Source organism: Salmo salar, chromosome ssa05, assembly GCF_905237065.1.
Source record: "Salmo salar chromosome ssa05, Ssal_v3.1, whole genome shotgun sequence".
NCBI classification, from domain to species: Eukaryota; Metazoa; Chordata; class Actinopteri; order Salmoniformes; family Salmonidae; genus Salmo; species Salmo salar.
Window position 1 is genome coordinate 63,751,235 of NC_059446.1, and position 18,890 is coordinate 63,770,124.

At 45.8% G+C, this 18,890-nt stretch overlaps 1 protein-coding gene across 15 annotated transcripts in view; it reads left to right on the forward strand.

Annotated features, from left to right (window-relative positions):
* The window catches only part of LOC106605391 (regulating synaptic membrane exocytosis protein 2), a 215,777-nt gene that overhangs the window by 90,589 nt on the left and 106,298 nt on the right, over positions 1–18,890 (forward strand). The window lies entirely within an intron of this gene.

Below are 18,890 nucleotides of genomic sequence, written 5' to 3' on the forward strand. Positions count from 1 at the left end.
CGTAATTGAGGTCAGCTCGGTCTGGTGATAGAAAACCTCGGTGGGGGTTTTATTCGGAAGAGCAGAAAAGGGCCTGTCCCATGACGCCAGACCATAACTGTGCTCATGGGCGGTCCTCAAATTTAGTTAAGACTCCAAAGGAAATTGGAGTTTCCTTCATTAAACAGTCCAAAATCACATTACACAATTTCACAAACAGTTCCATCCTTATTCATTAATTTTATACAACCATTTAGATGTAAGTCTCATACCTGAGACTCTTCTGTAAACATGATTATGGTAATGTGGCCGTATTGTCTCTCATAATACTACCCTGATTCTCCTGGTTCTCATACTACCTGATTCTCCTGGTTCTCATACTACCTGATTCTCCTGGTTCTCATACTACCTGATTCTCCTGGTTCTCATACTACCTGATTCTCCTGGTTCTCATACTACCTGATTCTCCTGGTTCTCATACTACCTGATTCTCCTGGTTCTCATACTACCTGATTCTCCTGGTTCTCATACTACCTGATTCTCCTGGTTCTCATACTACCTGATTCTCCTGGTTCTCATACTACCTGATTCTCCTGCTTCTCATACTACCTGATTCTCCTGCTTCTAATACTACCTGATTCTCCTGGTTCTCATACTACCTGATTCTCCTGGTTCTAATACTACCTGATTCTCCTGGTTCTCATACTACCTGATTCTCCTGGTTCTCATACTACCTGATTCTCCTGGTTCTCATACTACCTGATTCTCCTGGTTCTCATACTACCTGATTCTCCTGGTTCTAATACTACCTGATTCTCCTGGTTCTCATACTACCTGATTCTCCTGGTTCTCATACTACCTGATTCTCCTGGTTCTCATACTACCTGATTCTCCTGGTTCTCATACTACCTGATTCTCCTGGTTCTCATACTACCTGATTCTCCTGGTTCTCATACTACCTGATTCTCCTGGTTCTCATACTACCTGATTCTCCTGGTTCTCATACTACCTGATTCTCCTGGTTCTCATACTACCTGATTCTCCTGCTTCTAATACTACCTGATTCTCCTGGTTCTCATACTACCTGATTCTCCTGGTTCTCATACTACCTGGTTCTCCTGGTTCTCATACTAGGTGGTTTGCCTGGTTCTCCTGGTTCTAGTACTAGTTGATTCTCCTGGTTCTCTTTGTAATTGATTCGGCTGGTTCTCATACTAGCTGGTTCTCCTGGTTCTCGAAACAATTGATTTGACCGGTTCTCATACTAGCTGGTTCTCCTGGTTCTAATACAAGTTGATTTTCCTGGTTCTCATAGTAGTTGGTTCTCCTGGACTGCCTGTTCTCCACTGGAATATGGACTAGATTCAGTGGTGACATTTTATTCATTTCTTTTCAGTAGTGGTATTCTGAGTGTGCCCTCCACAGGGCACTGGAGGACCTGGTAAATAAGGAAACAGATTATTTATTTATGGAACCTTCAAGCTGTACGTTAACTGTGCGTTGCCAGACAGGGTGTGTATGCTGTGTGGTGTGTGTGTGTGGCTGTTGCCTGGGTGCTTTGTTGGAAGTGAGGGACCTTGGTACTTGCTGAGCTGCCATTGGTGAGTGTATAAGAAGATGAGTCACATGACCTTGTGGAAGCTTCCCATTGCCTTGATGGACTGGTTTGCTGTGGAAGTAGACCGGATTGGCTAATAACTCAGGATTCGTAACCTGGTTACTGTACTGTACTGTATGTAGTGCCTCTATTGAAATGCATGTTGTGAGAGAGGCTAGTGAGAGAGAATGTATGCGAGGGAAGCTGGCAGCCTATCCTTGAACCTGCTGCTTGTTTTGAATGGTCATCATCATCATTTATCAATGATGATTAAAAGATGAATAATGGCATACCATTCACCCGTATAGAGAGCTGTTCTCCCCCTCCTCTATCAGGACATCAGTGGAGTGGGTGGGACAAAGACAGAGGTTGGCTGTTTGTCCTGTTGTGCTGCCTGGCTGCAGCCTTGTCTGATAATGAGACCCACAGGGTTTGGTAGTAGGGGTAGGTGTTGTATGTGTGCAGTGCAGCCCCTGTGAAAAGAAGCCCAGGCACCTATACCCCAGCCCTAGCCCTATACTCAAGCCCCAACCCCAGCTCCAGCCTTATACCCCAGTCCTAGCCCTATACCCCACCCCTATACCCCGACCCAATACTCCAGCCTCAGCCCCAGCGCTACTCTCTAGCTTCAGCCCCATCCCTACATCCTAGCTTCAGCCCTACCTCCAGCCTCAGCTCCAGCTTCCCTTCCATGCCCCATCCCTACATCATGCCCCAGCCTCTCTCCCTACCACAGCCCCAGTCTCATCATTCAGCCCCATCCCCACCCTCTCTGCCATACCCCACCTCTATCCTCAGGCCCATCCCTACATCCAGCCCGTCTCTCTCCCCAGCTACCCCAGCCTCTCTCTTTCCAGCCCCATCCCCACCCTCTCTGCCATACCCCACCTCTGTCCTCAGGCCCATCCCTACATCCAGCCCGTCTCTCTCCCCAGCTACCCCAGCCTCTCTCTTTCCAGCCCCATCCCCACCCTCTCTGCCATACCCCACCTCTATCCTCAGGCCCATCCCTACATCCAGCCCGTCTCTCTCCCCAGCTACCCCAGCCTCTCTCTTTCCAGCCCCATCCCCACCCTCTCTGCCATACCCCACCTCTATCCTCAGGCCCATCCCTACATCCAGCCCATCTCTCTCCCCAGCAACCCCAGCCTCTCCCCCAGCCTCACTCTTTCCAGCCCCATCCCTGAGATGTTATTTTGGGCAGCAGGGATTATTAAACCATCCTCTGACTCACCACTGCTTTTTCATTACCTCCTCACTTTCTATGGAGCTAGACAGCTGCCCTGTGTTCCCTTTGATTTCAAATGCAGCTTGCTCACTGGAATGAAAAATGCATACTTAGCAGAACCAGAACGAAGTGTGTGTGTGTGTGTGTGTGTGTGTGTGTGTGTGTGTGTGTGTGTGTGTGTGTGTGTGTGTGTGTGTGTGTGTGTGTGTGTGTGTGTGTGTGTGTGTGTGTGTGTGTGTGTGTGAGTGTGAGTGAGTGTGAGTGTGTGTGAGACGGAAGGAGCAAGAGTGCGAGAGAGAGAGAATCCGACATAGATTCAGAGAGAATCAAAGAGTGCGAGAGAGAGAAGATGGTGGGGAGGCAGGGGGTCTGCCTGCATGAAAATTCATTTTCTACCATTGGAAGAAAACAATACTCTGGAGTTACAATGAAAATGTGCTATTATGAATAGTCACAAGTCACAATATGCTCTGTACAGGGCCTGGTGTATGGAGATCAACAATGGTTGACAAGTATTCAACATGCAGCAGTAGACTAGGAAGTTAGAACTTGGAAAATAGAACTCAAATGGTTAACTCATTTTAAAAGAGAAGCCCCTGGTCCAGGGCTGACCTCAGCGCTGAACAGAGGCTTGCTATGTGTACTGCACTGTACTGCATTGTACTGTACTGCATTGTACGTACTGCACTGTACTGCATTGTACGTACTGCAGTGTACTGTACTGTACTGTACTGCATTGTACTGTACTGCACTGTACTGCACTGTACTGTACTGAATTGTACTGAATTGCACTGCACTGTACTGAATTGCACTGCACTGTACTGTACTGTAATGTACTTATTTCTCTTCAATACCCGTAGAGAGTAAACCTAAATGTGTTTACAGTATATTCAACTGCCATAGCAGCGTTGGGTGTTGGCCTGTTTTGGTTTGAAGGATTAGTTGATTCACATGTGGTGAAGTCTGGTCACAGGTGAGCAGTAAACGCATGTATTTATTCGACTTGCCAAAAATGTTTATTGGGTGTGTCTCTGCTGTTGATTACTTTCAGTCAGCCATGAGACTGCTGTGCTTTACTGTGTGCTTTGCTGTGTGTGACTGTGTGTGTGACTGTGTGTGTGACTGTGTGCTGCTCCTAGAATACCCCAGTGAACAGACAGACAGTTTGGCAGACAGAAGTGTCTAGATGCTGTTTTTGAAATTTGAACGATGTACAGACAGTTAGTTAGATACTTACAATAACATGTTATCTGCAGGGAGAAGCAGTAGCATAGACTAGAGTACCATCTTAATGCTTTTCTCTGTTGGGCTCGGCCTACGTAGCTTGGCAGTGGCTCTAGCTGCTTAACAGGAGACATAGTTGGCAGTGTGACGTCTGTTTAGCTTTCAAGTCAGGAGTATGATATAAACATGACATAAAAACACAGGCCTGCAGCAGCCCTGCTACCATGGTCAATTAGAAGTGTGTGTGTGTGTGTGTGTGTGTGTGTGTGTGTGTGTGTGTGTGTGTGTGTGTGTGTGTGTGTGTGTGTGTGTGTGTGTGTGTGTGTGTGTGTGTTGTATGGTGTGTGCGTATGTGTGTTTGTATGGTGTGTGTGTGTGTGTGTGTGTGTGTGTGTGTGTGTGTGTGTGTTATGCAGGCTGTGATGAATGGGGTGTTATGGGACATATGGTCTGCTCTGTTCCATCCAGAATGTTCTGAACGTTGCCAGCTGTCCCACCACTGTGTGTATGAGAGGACTGTATAGGTTTACAATGTTATTGAATGCCACGTTAGAACAATCCATGCCATCCTGTTGAGAGACAGTCTCAGGTCTCCCTCTGGTTTGCAAATGTTAACACTGCATGTATGTGTCCCAAATTGCACCCTATTCCCTATATAGTGCACTGCTTTCCCTATGTAGTGCATTGTGGTGTCATTTGGGACACAGCCCAGATGTTGTTGAGGGAGAGACAGACAGTGCAGGCCAGGGGTTTACTGGGGGCTGGGGGTGGGAGATGGGCTGGTTGGCACAACACTCCTTTTAAAGACCAGCTCATTCAGTAAGAGTACTACTGTTTCCTCCCTCTGTGTGTCCTCACTCACCCAGCTTAACAGGCCCACAGAGGAGTTATTGGAAATCAGAGTCCCATTGCAGAGTCCCATTGCAGAGTCCCATCCACCACACTCCCTCCCTCCACTACCAGAGAAGGGCACAGCTAAAACAGGTCATTGGAAGAGGCTACGTCATTATGGTGGCGCAGCTTCAGAAAAACTCTTTGATCCATTTGGTGATGCGCACTAATAATGGTAGATAGATAGAGATTATCTCTCTCTCTGTCTCTCTGTCTCTCATATTTGATGCCCTGAAATCCCTTTGGGGAGGGAGAAAACATGCATAGGAGGCGTCCCAAATGGCACCCTGTTCCCTATATAGAGCACAACTTTTGGGCTCGGGTCAAAAGTAGTGCACTACTTAGGGGATAAGGGTGCCATTTGGGACACAGACATAATTTGTTCAGTTTCAGGAGGATCATTGTGGTCAGAGCGCAACTCTGTTGAATGGGATTATAGGTCAGTCTGATCTACAGGGTATGCTGCCTGCCTGCCTGGGTTTCATTGGGTGATAACCGACTAGCAGCCAGTAATCAGCTGAGGAGAGGAGCTAACATCCAGTACTGTAATCCTCTCCTGGAGAGGACGCCATTGCTCGACCTCCAGGCACACACACATACGTGCGCACACACACACACCAGGGTATTAAACCAGAACTCTCCGGCCTCCACCCCTCCACAGTTCCCTTCCCAGCAGCCTTTGCAGCAGCAGCAGGTCGTGCTGTAAGTGGTGCCCATCGCCCCTGTCCGGCAGTGTGGCCAGGACGGTCGCAGTGGGAAGAGAGAGAGGACACAGCTGGCAGACTGGACAGGGAGGATGAAAGGAGCTGTCTCTCTAAACTAAAGCCACTAATTCTGGATGGATGTCATTTTGGATCATTTGCATGACGGCGTTTTGAGGGGTCACAAGTCTCCATTTTTGTTGCTGCGAAATTTTACATCTTGGAGTCTTGGATTGTACTGTAGTTAGGCCACTGGGGATTGGCTGGGTGAGTGTTAGACTTGTAGTAACACCAGTAAGGTTTGTCTGGGTGAGTGTTAGACTTGTAGTAACACCAGTAAGGATTGGCTGGCTGGGTGTCAGCCTTGGGGGCCTCCAGACAGGACTCAGTCTTGGAACTAGTCGCTGTGAAGATGCATGGCCTCTAAATGGACTCTGAGTAGTTTCTCCTTTCTATCTCTTCCCAGAGTGGTCGTCTGTCTCTGATTCCTCTTTGTTGAGACATAAACACTCAGCCTGTCTTTTCACTTATCTCATTTCAATAAAGACTTTTCCCTCCCACCGACCATATATGGTCGTCATTAGGCGGACCAAATTTGCTGTAAGATGGAGAGCTGTAGCTACGCAGCACTAGTCATTTGTTTTCATTTGACTTCTCTCCATTATCCATGAAGTAGAGGTGGCACAATCCCCACGGGGGCCAGGCTCGCGTTTTAGCCGTGATTGCTTTTCACTCTCTTATTTAACATGTTTCAGCACTACCCCAGCTTGATCCTGCTGCGGGTGCATCACACAGTCGGAACTGGAGTGCAAAGTCCACGCATAGACCCTCTCCATCTTGCTCAGTCTCACTATAGCAGGGAAATAACACAAGGACGTCCCTGAGAAGGACAGAGGGTTGAAAACAAACAGCGAAGCGGCTCGGTCTGAAACGGAATTGTTTTGGATGTTTTGGAGTTGAAAACTAAAAGTGAGAGATAAAGGCCATGTGTTTGCGTGGAGCAGCGAGGAAGCGCTTTGAGATGAACTGCATCCCTGGATCTGACAGTAGAATACAGTAAGGTTTTTATAATCTATTGTTGCATATCAGTCCTCAATGCTGTCAACCTCAACTAGGACTGTTGGACACCTTTTCTTACCGTCTTGCCGAATCAAACGTTACCGTGGATATTTTATTTTCACATAGTCCTTTCTAACACTATGATGGATGTGTAACCAGTACGGCTGGTAATTACCAGGGACCTCACGATACGATATTACTTAGGTGCCGATACAATATGTATTGCTATTCTCACTATTCTATATGCATTGCTATTCGATTCGGTGATTTTATTGCGATTTGAAGTTCCAAATATATTACTCAATATACAAGAGAGAGACATAATAAAAACAAGTTTTGATCTGTCATGGAAATAAAAGTGCTGAAAACATGTTGGCTTACTATTTAAAAAGAAGATGGAGAAAAAGCTAGTACAAGCTAATACAGCCAACTAGCGCTAGATAACACTACCTAGCAACAACATATTTTTTTTTAAATCGATACTTTTAATTTTGTCCAAAATAATACTGCCAAATGTGTTTTCCCCATCACTAGTAACCAGGCCAGTCCAGTACAGCTCCTCTTGGCTGGCCTCAGCAGAGAGAAAAGGGTACTGGTGAGATGCTCTCTAGTACAGTTGATTATTATTAGCCCTGCACTAATAGCAGTATGAACATAGAATTCTGTCTGCTCTGACATAAAGTAGGGGGTTTAAGGAAGGGAATTCTGTGTGTGTGTGTCTCTGTGTGTCGGTGTTGGTGCGTGTCAGTGTACGTATGTACGTATGTATGTATGTATGTACGTATGTACATATGTATGTATGTATGTATGTATGTACGTATGTACGTACGTATGTATGTACGTATGTATGTACGTATGTATGTATGTACGTATGTATGTACGTATGTATGTGATTGCAAGTGTGAAACCAGCAGTAACCATGAAGGGTACATCAGTCACTGATAGCTTTCTCATTGACTTTCCCTTATTGATCTTTCCTGTTGTGACATTCCTTTGGTTTTTAATGGAATATCAGCATAGCCCCGGGAAACAGTGAAAAAGGCCTGCCTTCTCTAATTCTAATCTAAGAACACCTTATGAATCTTTGTTGAAACTAAACTATAGCGCCCTTGTTATGCTATGTTCATGTTGCAAAGATCAATGCTTTATTGCTATTGTCCACTTCAGGATAGTTTGTGGCATAATGTAAATGTGAAAAGACATTACAAAAACAAACACAGGACAGAGATAGTAACATACAATATGTTGTTCATATAAACAGAGCAGCATGTACAGCATCCCCATCTTTGACCTTGTACTCCCATCTTTGACCTTGTACTCCCATCTTTGACCTTATATTCCCAGCTTTGACATGTAAAAAAGGTTCTACACAGTATCTTAAGGATGGTTTCTGGGTTGATCAGGTCGGGAGAACGATGGGAGCTTAGAGCCCTGCAAACAGCACACACACCTCCTCTCTCCTCTCACTGTAAATCAGTCAGAGGCTGTGTTTTGCAGATGTTCCCAATAATGTATGTTTGATAACCCCGTTTTTAGGACAACCTGCATCAAACGTTCATGATTTGTCACCACAGAGGGCATCCTGCTGGAGCCCCAGAAAACACTTAATCATCACCACACACACACACACACACACACACACACACACACACACACACACACACACACACACACACACACACACACACACACACACACACACACACACGCTAACACTCAACCTATATACCACCAGTCACATGCTATGCCATGTTAAAGAGCACCACATTTAAATCAAATCCAATTTTATTGGTCACATACACATATTTAGCAGATGTTATTGCGGGTGTAGTGAAATGCTTGTGTTCCTAGCTCCAACAGTGCAGTAGTATCTAACAATTCACAACAATACACACAAATCTAAAAGTAAAAGAATGGAATTAAGAAATATATAAATATTAGATTGACTAAAATACAGTAGACTAGAATACTGAATATACATATGAGATGAGTAAAACAGTATGTAAACATTATTCAAGTGACTAGTGTTCCATTATTAATGTGGCCAGTGATTCCAAGTCTATGTTTATAGGGCAGCAGCCTCTAAGTTGCAGGGTTGTTTAACCAGGTGGAAGCCGGCTAGTGATGGCTATTTAACAGTCTGATGGCAGTTGCCGTACCAGGCGGTGATACAGCCCGACAGGATGCTCTCAATTGTGCATCTCTAAAAGGTTGTGAGGGTTTTAGGGGCAAAGCCATGTTTCTTCAGTCTCCTGAGGTTGAATTCCCACGAGGCGCTGTTGCGCCTTCTTCACCACACTGTCTGTGTGGGTGGACCATTTCAGATCCTCAGTGATGTGTACGCGAAGGAACTTTCCACTTTCTCCACTGTGGTCCCGTCGATGTGGATGGGGGCGTGCTCCCTCTGCTGTTTCCTGAAGTCCACAATCAGCTCCTTTAGTTTTTTTGACGATGAGTGAGAGGTTATTTTCCTGGCACCACTCTTCCAGGCCCTTCACCTCCTCCCTGTAGGCTGTCTCGTCATTGATGGTGATCAGGCCTATTACTGTTGTGTCATCTGCAAACTTGATGATTGAGTTGGAGACGTGCATGTCCACGCAGTCATGGGTGAACAGGGAGAACAGGAGGGGGCTGAGGACGCACCTTGTGGGGCCCCTGTGTTGAGGATCAGTGAAGTGGAGGAGATGTTTCCTACTTTCACCACCTGGGGGCGGCCCGTCAGGAAGGCGAGGACCCAGTTGCACATGGCGGGGTTCAGACCCAGGGCTCCGAGCTTAATGATGAGCTTGGAGAGTACTATGTTGTTGAATGCTGAGCTGTAGTGAATGAACAGCATTCTTACATAGGTATTCTTTTTGTCCAGATGAGATAGGGCAGTGTGATGGCGATTGCATCATCTGTGGATCTATTGGGGCGGTAAGCAAATTGAAGTGGATCTAGGGTGTCAGGTAAGGTAGAGGTGATATGATCCTTGACTAGCCTCTCAAAGCACTTAATGATGATAGAAGTAAATGCTACAGGGCGATAGTCATTTAGTTCATTGGCCTTTGCTTTCTTGGGTACAGGAACAATGGTGAATATCTTGAAGCAAGTGGGGACAGCAAACTGGGATAGGGTGATTGAATATGTCCGTAAACACTCCAGCCAGCTGGTCCGCGCATGCTCTGAGGACACGGCTCGGGATGCTGTCTGGGCCGGCAGCCTTGCGAGGGTTAACACGCTTAAATGTCTTACTCACGTCGGCCACGGAGAAGGAGAGCCCACAGTCCTTGGTAGTGGGCCACGTCGGTGGCACTGTGTTATCCTTAAAGCGGGCAAAGTTTAGCTTGTCCGGAAACAAGACGTCGGTGTCCGCGACGTGGCTGGTTTTCCCTTTGTAGTTCGTGATTGTCTGTAGTCCCGGCCACATACGTCTTGTGTCTGAGCCGTTGAATTGTGGCTCCACTTTGTCTCTGTACTGACGTTATGCCTATTTGATTGCCTTACGGAGGGAATAACTACACTGTTTGTATACGGCCATATTCCCTGTCATGGTTAAATGCAGTGGTTCGTGCTTTCAGGTTTGCACGAATGCTGCCATCTATACACGGTTTCTGGTTTGGGTAGGTTTTAATAGTCACAGTGGGTACAACATCTCCTATACACTGATTGAAGAACTCAGTCACCGTATCCATGTATTCGTCAATGTTATTGTCAGAGGCTACCCAGAACATATTCCAGTCTGTGTGATCAAAACAATCTGTAAGCATGGATTCCAATTGGTCAGACCAGCGTTGAATAGACCTTAGCACGGGTACTTCCTGTTTGAGTTTCTGCCTGTAGGAAGGGAGGAGCAAAATGGAGTCGTGATCAGATTTGCCGAAGGGAGGGAGGGGGAGAGCCTTGTAGGCATTTCGAAAAGTTGAGTAACAGTGGTCCAGTGTTTTTCCAGAGCGAGTACTACAGTCAATGTGTTGGAAGAACTTCAGTAGCGTTTTCCTCAAATTTGCTTTGTTAAAATCCCCAGATACAATAAATGGGGCCTCAGGATATGTGGTTTGTATGAAGTCCAGTGTAGTTCTTTGAGGGCTGTCGTGGTATCGGCTTGAGGGGGAATATACACGGCTGTGACTATAACCGAAGATAATTATTTTGGGAGGTATTACGGTCGGCATTTGATTGTGAGTTGTTTTAGGTCAGGTGAACAAAAGGACTTCAGTTTCTGTATGTTATCACAATCACAACATGGGTAGTTAATCATGAAACATACACCCCCGCCTTTCTTCTTCCAGGAGAGTTCTTTATTCCTGTCTGCGCGATGTACTGAGAACCCAGCTGGCTGTATGGACAGGGACTGTATGTCCCGAGAGAGCCATTTTTTCAGTGAAACAGAGTATGTTACAATCCCTGATGTCTCTCTGGAAGGAGATCCCCGCCCTGAGCTCGTCTACTTTATTATCCAGTGTGTCACGGTTGTTGTAAGGAGAAGCAGACCAAAGTGCAGCGTGTGTGTCGTTCCACATTTTATTTTCACTGTGAAACTTTGCAATACATACACAAATAAACTGAACGAACAAAAACAACAAACCGTGACGCAGAGAAGAAACATACACTAACTCAGAAATAATCTCCCACAAACCCAGGTGGAAAAAAACCCTACTTAAGTATGATCTCCAATTAGAAACAACGAGGACCAGCTGCCTCTAATTGGAGATCATCCCAAACAAAACACCAACATAGAAATACAAAACTAGAACCTGACAACATAGAAATAGAAAACATAGAAAAAAAACCTGTCACGCCCTGACCTACTCTACCATAGAAAATAACATCTTTCTATGGTCAGGACGTGACACAGAGACTGAACATTAGCGAGTAATATACTCAGAAAAGGTGGATGGTGTGCATGCCTCCTGATTTGGACTAGAAGTCCACTCCGCCGGCGGTGTTTTGGAGCAGCCTCTGGAATAAGTTCAATTGCCTGGGGGGGTACAAAAACTGGTCATCATGCTGGTGAATTTCCACCGCTCTGAAATCCAGAAGTTATTTCCAGCAGTATGTAATAACACAAAAAAGATCTGGGCTAATAATGTAAGAAATAACACACAAAAAAACGAAATACTGCAAAGTTGCTAAGGAGCTAGAAGCAGAGCTGCCATATCTGTCAGCACCATCTTAACATGTTATCCTCTGAACAATCAATCTAATGTTCTATCTAAACCATTCTATCTAGACCATTCTAGAACATCTGTAGACCTATGTTAGTATAGAACACACAGCTTCCCCTCACCCTCCATTTGGCAAATCTGACCATAATTCTATCCTCCTGATTCCCTCTTACAAGCAAAAAGTAACGCAGGAAGTACCAGTGACTCGCTCAATACGGAAGTGGTCAGATGATGCAGATGCTAAGCTATAGGACTGTTTTGCTAACACAGACTGGAATATGTTCCTGGACTCATCGAATGGCATTGAGGAGTATACCACATCAGTCACCGGCTTCATCAATATGTACATCGATGACGTTGTCCCCACAGTGACCGTACTTACAGTTGAAGTCGGAAGTTTACATACACTTAGGTTGGAGTCATTAAAACTTGTTTTTCAACCACTCCACAACTTTCTTGTTAACAAACTATAGTTTTGGCAAGTCGGTTAGGACATCTACTTTGTGCGTGACACAAGTCATTTTTCCAACAATTGTTTACAGACAGATTATTTAACTTATAATTCACTATATCACAATTCCAGTGGGTCAGACGTTTACATACACGTTTACATAAGTTGACTGTGCCTTTAAACATCTTGGAAAATTCCAGAAAATGATGTCAAGGCTTTAGAAGCTTCTGATAGGCTAATTGACATAATTTCAGTCAATTGGAGGTGTACCTGTGGATGTATTTCAAGGCCAACCTTCAAGCTCCGTGCCTCTTTGCTTGGCATCATGGGAAAATCAAAAGAAATCAGCCAAGACCTCAGAAAACGAATTGTAGCCCTCCACAAGTCTGGTTCATCCTTGGGAGCAATTTCTCACCGCCTGAAGGTACCACATTCATCTGTACAAACAATAGTACGCAAGTATAAACACCATGGGACCACACAGCCGTCATACCGCTAAGGAAGAAGACGCATTCTGTCTCCTAGAGATGAACGTACTTTGGTGTGAAAAGTGCAAATCAATCCCAGAACAACAGCAAAGGAAGATGCTGGAGGAAACAGGTACAAAAGTATCTCTATCCACAGTAAAACGAGACCTATATCGACATAACCTGAAAGGCCGCTCAGCAAGGAAGAAGCCACTGCTCCAAAACCGCCATAAAAAAGCCAGGCTATGGGGACAAAGACCGTACTTTTTGGAGAAATGTCCTCTGGTCTGATGAAACAAAAATAGAACTGTTTGGCCATAATGACCATTGTTATGTTTGGAGGAAAAAGGGAGAGTCTTGCAAGCCGAAGAACACCATCCCAATCGTGAAGCCCGGATGTGGCAGCATCATGTTGTGGGGGGGCTTTGCTGCAGGAGGGACATCACAAAGCCCTGATCTCAATCCTATAGAACATTTGTGGGCAGAACTGAAAAAGTGTGTGCGAGCAAGGAGACCTACAAACCTGACTAAGTTACACCAACTCTGTCAGGAGGAATGGGCCAAAATTCACCCGACTTATTGTGGGAAGCTTGGGGAAGGCTACCCGTAATGTTTGACCCAAGTTAAACAATTTAAAGGCAATGCTACCAAATACTAATTGAGTATATGTAAACTTCTGACCCACTGGGAATGTGACATTATTCTGACATTTCACATTCTTAAAATAAAGTGGTGATCCTAACTGACCTAAGACAGGCACTTTTTACTAGGATTAAATGTCAGGAATTGTAAAAAACTGAATTTAAATGTATTTGGCTAAGGTGTCTGTAAACTTTCGACTTCAACTGTACATACCCCAACCGGAAGCAACATCTTCACTGAGCTAAAGAGTAGATCTGCCGCTTTCAAGGTGCGGGACTCTAACCCGGACGCTTATAAGAAATCCCGCTATGCCCTCAGATGCACCATCAAACAGGCAAAGCGTAAATACAGGACTAATATTGAATCCTACTACACCGGCTACGACGCTCGTCGGATGTGGCAGGGCTTGCAAAGTTTTATGGACTACGAAGGGTAGCCCAGCCGCAAGCTGCCCAGTGACACAAGCGTAACAGACGAGCTAATTTACCAGGACATGTACTCCAAGCATGCACTGACCAACTGGCCAATTGTCTTCATTGACATTTTCAACCTGTCCCTGGCTGAGTCTGTAAAACCTACATGTTTCAAGCAGACCACCATAGTCCCTGTGCCCAAGAACACCAAGGTAACCTGCCTAATTGACCACCGACCCGTAGCACTCATCTGTAGCCATGAAGTGCTTTGAAATGCTGGCCACGGCTCAAATCAACACTATCATCCCAGAACCCCTAAACCCACCCCAATTTTCATACCGCCCCAACAGATCCACAGATGACTCAATCTCTATTGCACTCAACACTGCCCTTTCCCACCTGGACAAAAGGAACACCTGCGTGAGAATGCACGACTATATTGAATATAGCGCAGCGTTTAACACCGTATTACCCTCAAAGTCCATCAATAAGCTAAGTACCCTGGGACTAAACACCTCCCTCTGCAACTGGATCCTGGACTTCCTGACTGGCCGTCCCCAGGTGTTAATTGTAGGCAACAACACATCTGCCATGCTGATCCTCAACACATGGGCCCCTCAGTGGTGTGTGCTTAGTCCCGTCCTATACTCCCTGTTCACCCACGACTGCGTGGCCAAGCACGACTCCAATACCATCATTAAGTTTGCAGACGACACAACGGTGGTAGGCCTGATCACTGACAGCGATGAGACAGCCTATAGGGAGGAGGTCAGAGAACTGGCAGTGTGGTGCCAGGACAACAACCTCTCCCTCAATGTGAGCAAGACAAAGGAGCTGATCGTGGATTACAGGAAAAGGACGGCCGAGCACGTCCCCATTCTCATCGACAGGGCTGTAGTGGAGCAGGTTGAGAGCTTGTGGTGTCCACATCACCAACTCTCTATCATAGTCCAAACACACCAAGACAGTTGTGAAGAGTACACACCACGCCTATTCCCCGTCAAGAGACAAAGATTTGGCATGGGTCCTCAGATCCTCAAAAGGTTCTACAGCTGCACCATCGAGAGCATCCTGACTGGTTGCATCACCGCCTGGTATGGCAACTGCTCGGCCACCCGACCGCAAGGCGCTACAGAGGGTAGTGCGTACAACCCTGTACGTCACTGGGGCCAATCTTCCTGCCATCCAGGACCTCTATACCAGGCAGTGTCAGAGGAAGGCCCCAAAAATGACCAAAGACTACAACCACCCTAGTCATAGTGTTCTCTCTGCTCTGCACGGCAAGCGGTACCGGAGCGCCAAGTCCAGGTCCAAAAGGCTTCTGAGCAGCTTCTACCCCCAGGCCATATGACTGTTGATCAGCTAATCAAATGGCTACCTGGACTATTTGCATTGACCCCCCCCCCCCTCCCTTTTTTACGCTGCTGCTACTCGCTGTTTATTCTCTATCTATGCATAGTCACTTTACCCCTACCTACATTTACATATTACCTCAATTACCTCGACTAACATGTACCCCCACACATTGACTCGGTACCGGTACCCTCTGTATATAGCCTCCACATTGACTCGGTACCGGTACCCCCTGTATATAGCTTAGTTATTGTTATTTTATTGTTGCTCTTTTATTTTTTACTTTAGTTTATTTAGTAAATCGTTTTTCTTAAAACTGCATTGTTGGTTAAGGGCTCGTAAGTAAGCATTTCACAGTAAGGTCTACACTTGTTGTATTTGGCGCATGTGACAAATAACATTTGATTTGATTCACTGGCTGTCCCAGGCTCAGCCCAGCAGCAGATTAGGCTCCTTATGCAGTGTGAATGCACTTCAATGCCATGCCAGTGCTTACATCACTACGCTACGCAGTTCAGATTTCCGACGGTAGGCTGAGAGGCTGGTGGATGAATCATTGTCTGCTTCTGAATGACGTCACTATCCCATCCTCCTAGCTCCCATACTGCACTGGCAGCTTGGGTTTTGGACAATGCTCTCTGACTGCACAATGCTCACTGCCACTGTATCATACCGGCTATTCTATGAGAGAGCTGAACTCCTCTCTCTCCCCATGTCTTCCTGTCTTCCTGTCTTCATGTATGTATGTATGTATGTATGTATGTATGTATGTATGTATGTATGTATGTATGTATGTATGTATGTATGTATGTATGTATGTATGTATGTATGTATGTATGTATGTATGTATGTATGTATGTATGTATGTCCCTAAGTCAGCCCCTCCGTCCGTCCCTAAGTCAGCCCCTCCGTCCGTCCCTAAGTCAGCCCCTCCGTCCGTCCCTAAGTCAGCCCCTCCGTCCGTCCCTAAGTCAGCCCCTCCGTCCGTCCCTAAGTCAGCCCCTCCGTCCGTCCCTAAGTTAGCCCCTCCGTCCGTCCCTAAGTCAGCCCTTCAGTCAGTCCCTCAGTCCATACCTCAGTCGGTCCGTCCGTTTGTCGGACAGCAATTTGAATAGGGGTTTGAATGCAAACATAAGCTCATGGGACTGTGTCATATGGGAGCTGGGAGCAGCAGGAGAGCACAGAGTGACATCACCAAAGAAAACCTTTTCCACTACCACAGCCAGTCAGTCAGAGGTCCTATACTGATGTCAATATATGTCTTATTATACAACATGTATTCCAGATACATTTACAGGGAGGGAGATAATGTACAGATCATCCACAGCAGAGTGGTGTTGTGTTGCGCTGAGGACACTAGCATGATGCTGTAGGCAGATGTAGTAGTAGCTGCTATTGACTCTGGTCTGGACACAAAGGGCATCCAGGGCTAAACAGGACTACACATTATGGGATATTTGTGTCAAGTAGAGTCAGGGCTTGTCGAGGGGGGGTATGTGTGTGTGTGTGTGTGTGTGTGTGTGTGTGTGTGTGTGTGTGTGTGTGTGTGTGTGTGTGTGTGTGTGTGTGTGTGTGTGTGTGTGTGTGTGTGTGGTTTTTCACAACAGTAGTAGTCCTGAGGGAGCATTGGCCAGGGGCCCTTTGGACATACTAATAACTCTTACTGAAGCATTTCCTAGTGTAATCAGTACAACCCCTTCCCCCATGATACTCTAACACACACACCTCCTTCATCACCATGCCTGTCTTACAGAGACATGCTGACAATACCCCCCCCCCCCACACACATACACACATACAGTACACCCTGCGCATTCCATCCAGTCACTCAGCCAGTCTACTGTACTCTGCCATATCATCATCCCTGCCGCCGCCTCACCTTGGTTTTCTCAATGTATCAGCGGTCTGTTATTGTCTGGAAGACTTATACATAATGCCTCAGACTGTAGAGTTCAGAACACTACATGACTGGGTCAAAAACATGACCATTAATGAACCTGCTGTTGGAAATGTATTGGCAGGTTGTAACATACTAAATTAAGACAACTCAGAAAGCATTTGAGTCCTAACATGTCATTACTTTCTTTCTTTCCTGAGGTAAAAAGTAGAAAAAGAGGTATGATTTGTGAATAGTGTGGTTTGGACAAATGGAAAGCATTAACATACAGGGCTGTTCACAGCCAGGGCTCCTCAGCCACATCCTACTTCCCCCGTTCCCCCTTCAATGACTGCTGGATATACTGTAGTGTGTCCCAAATGGCACCCTAATCCCTTTATAGTACGCTACTTCTGAACAGGGCCCGTAGACCTCTGGTCAAAGGTAGCGCACTATAAAGGGAATAAGGTGCCATTTGGGATGTAGACGCTGTCTTTGGGATTATGGAGGAGTACATAATATACCACAAATCCTGAACCAGTTATGACATATTACATTTGGCCCAAATAACATAGTGACAAAAACAAAATGGTGGCTGCTGCTCTATTATTTACTGTCAATAGATAATACTTCATGTCTGGTGGGAAAATATTCTTGGAACAGTGCTGTACAGGTGCGAGTACAGTTCAGGTGTGAATACAGTAGTTGAGATTTAAAAAGTGTTTCATATGATCCTGCTCTCCCGTCCTGGCTTCACAGTATTCTAGCTCAGTGCAGCGACTACAGAAGGCTAGTTCTGTCTGTCTATGTGACTCTACTGGCTGTGTGTGGAGCACAGCAGTGGTTTTCCATGGGGATGGAGGGGACCGATATAATTAGGGAAGAAGTCTCTCCTCTTCTCTTCCATTACCCCTCTCCTCCTTTCCTTCTCTCCTCCTCTCTTCCTCTCCCCCTCTCTTCTCCTTTCTTCCTCTCCTCCTCTCCTACTCGTCTTCTCAAAGTCGAAATGAGATTGTTAATAATCCCTTTTTCCCAGCATGCTCCTAACTTAGGCACATTATTACTGGATAAGCTACACAGACCACACACTCCTCCCTCCCAAACGCCTGGCCCCTCCCTCTCCAGACAGCAGACAACACATCCCAACGCTGGGGAACAGTGTCGTTTATCATAGCACAGACTCTCTCTCTTTCTCTCTCACTCTCTCGCACACGTACGTACGTGCGCACGCACGCACGCAGGCACACACGCACAAACACACTTTTAATTTGAAAACACAAACGGGCCGTTCTCAGGGAACGTCTGTCGTTAATCATGTGCCATCTAGCTGTTTGAAATGCATTGCAATAATCATCATTTATCCGCTTTACACCAACACGGTAATCAGATGGAATGAACATGAATATGAAAGATGACCTATAGTATCCACATAGTAACCAAGAGGAAATGGAAACATATTATAGATCAATACATAATAGTGTACCGGTAGAATATCATGTTGAATGTATTTGTACAGACTGTGACTCCTTACAGAAATAACATCAGTTGTGATGGTGAAACTATTTCCTGTTTTGAGACTTTTTTTAAAGGCTGCTTGGTTTCTGAAAAGTGACTTGCCTTTTCAGGGATATCTTGTCTTTGGGTCTGGCTGCCATCTTAGGGCTCCTAGATATATTTTTAGTGAAGAGAGTCAAAGAAGTGCAGGAGTCTTCTTCCCAAACCTCCAGCTCAAAACCCCCCAGCTCCAGCCCTGTTATGTGACAGCTACTGTAGCTAAGCCTTTCATCAGCCGTCTATGAGGCCCACGCAGTGTGGAGTGTACACACACACACACACACACACACACACACACACACACACAC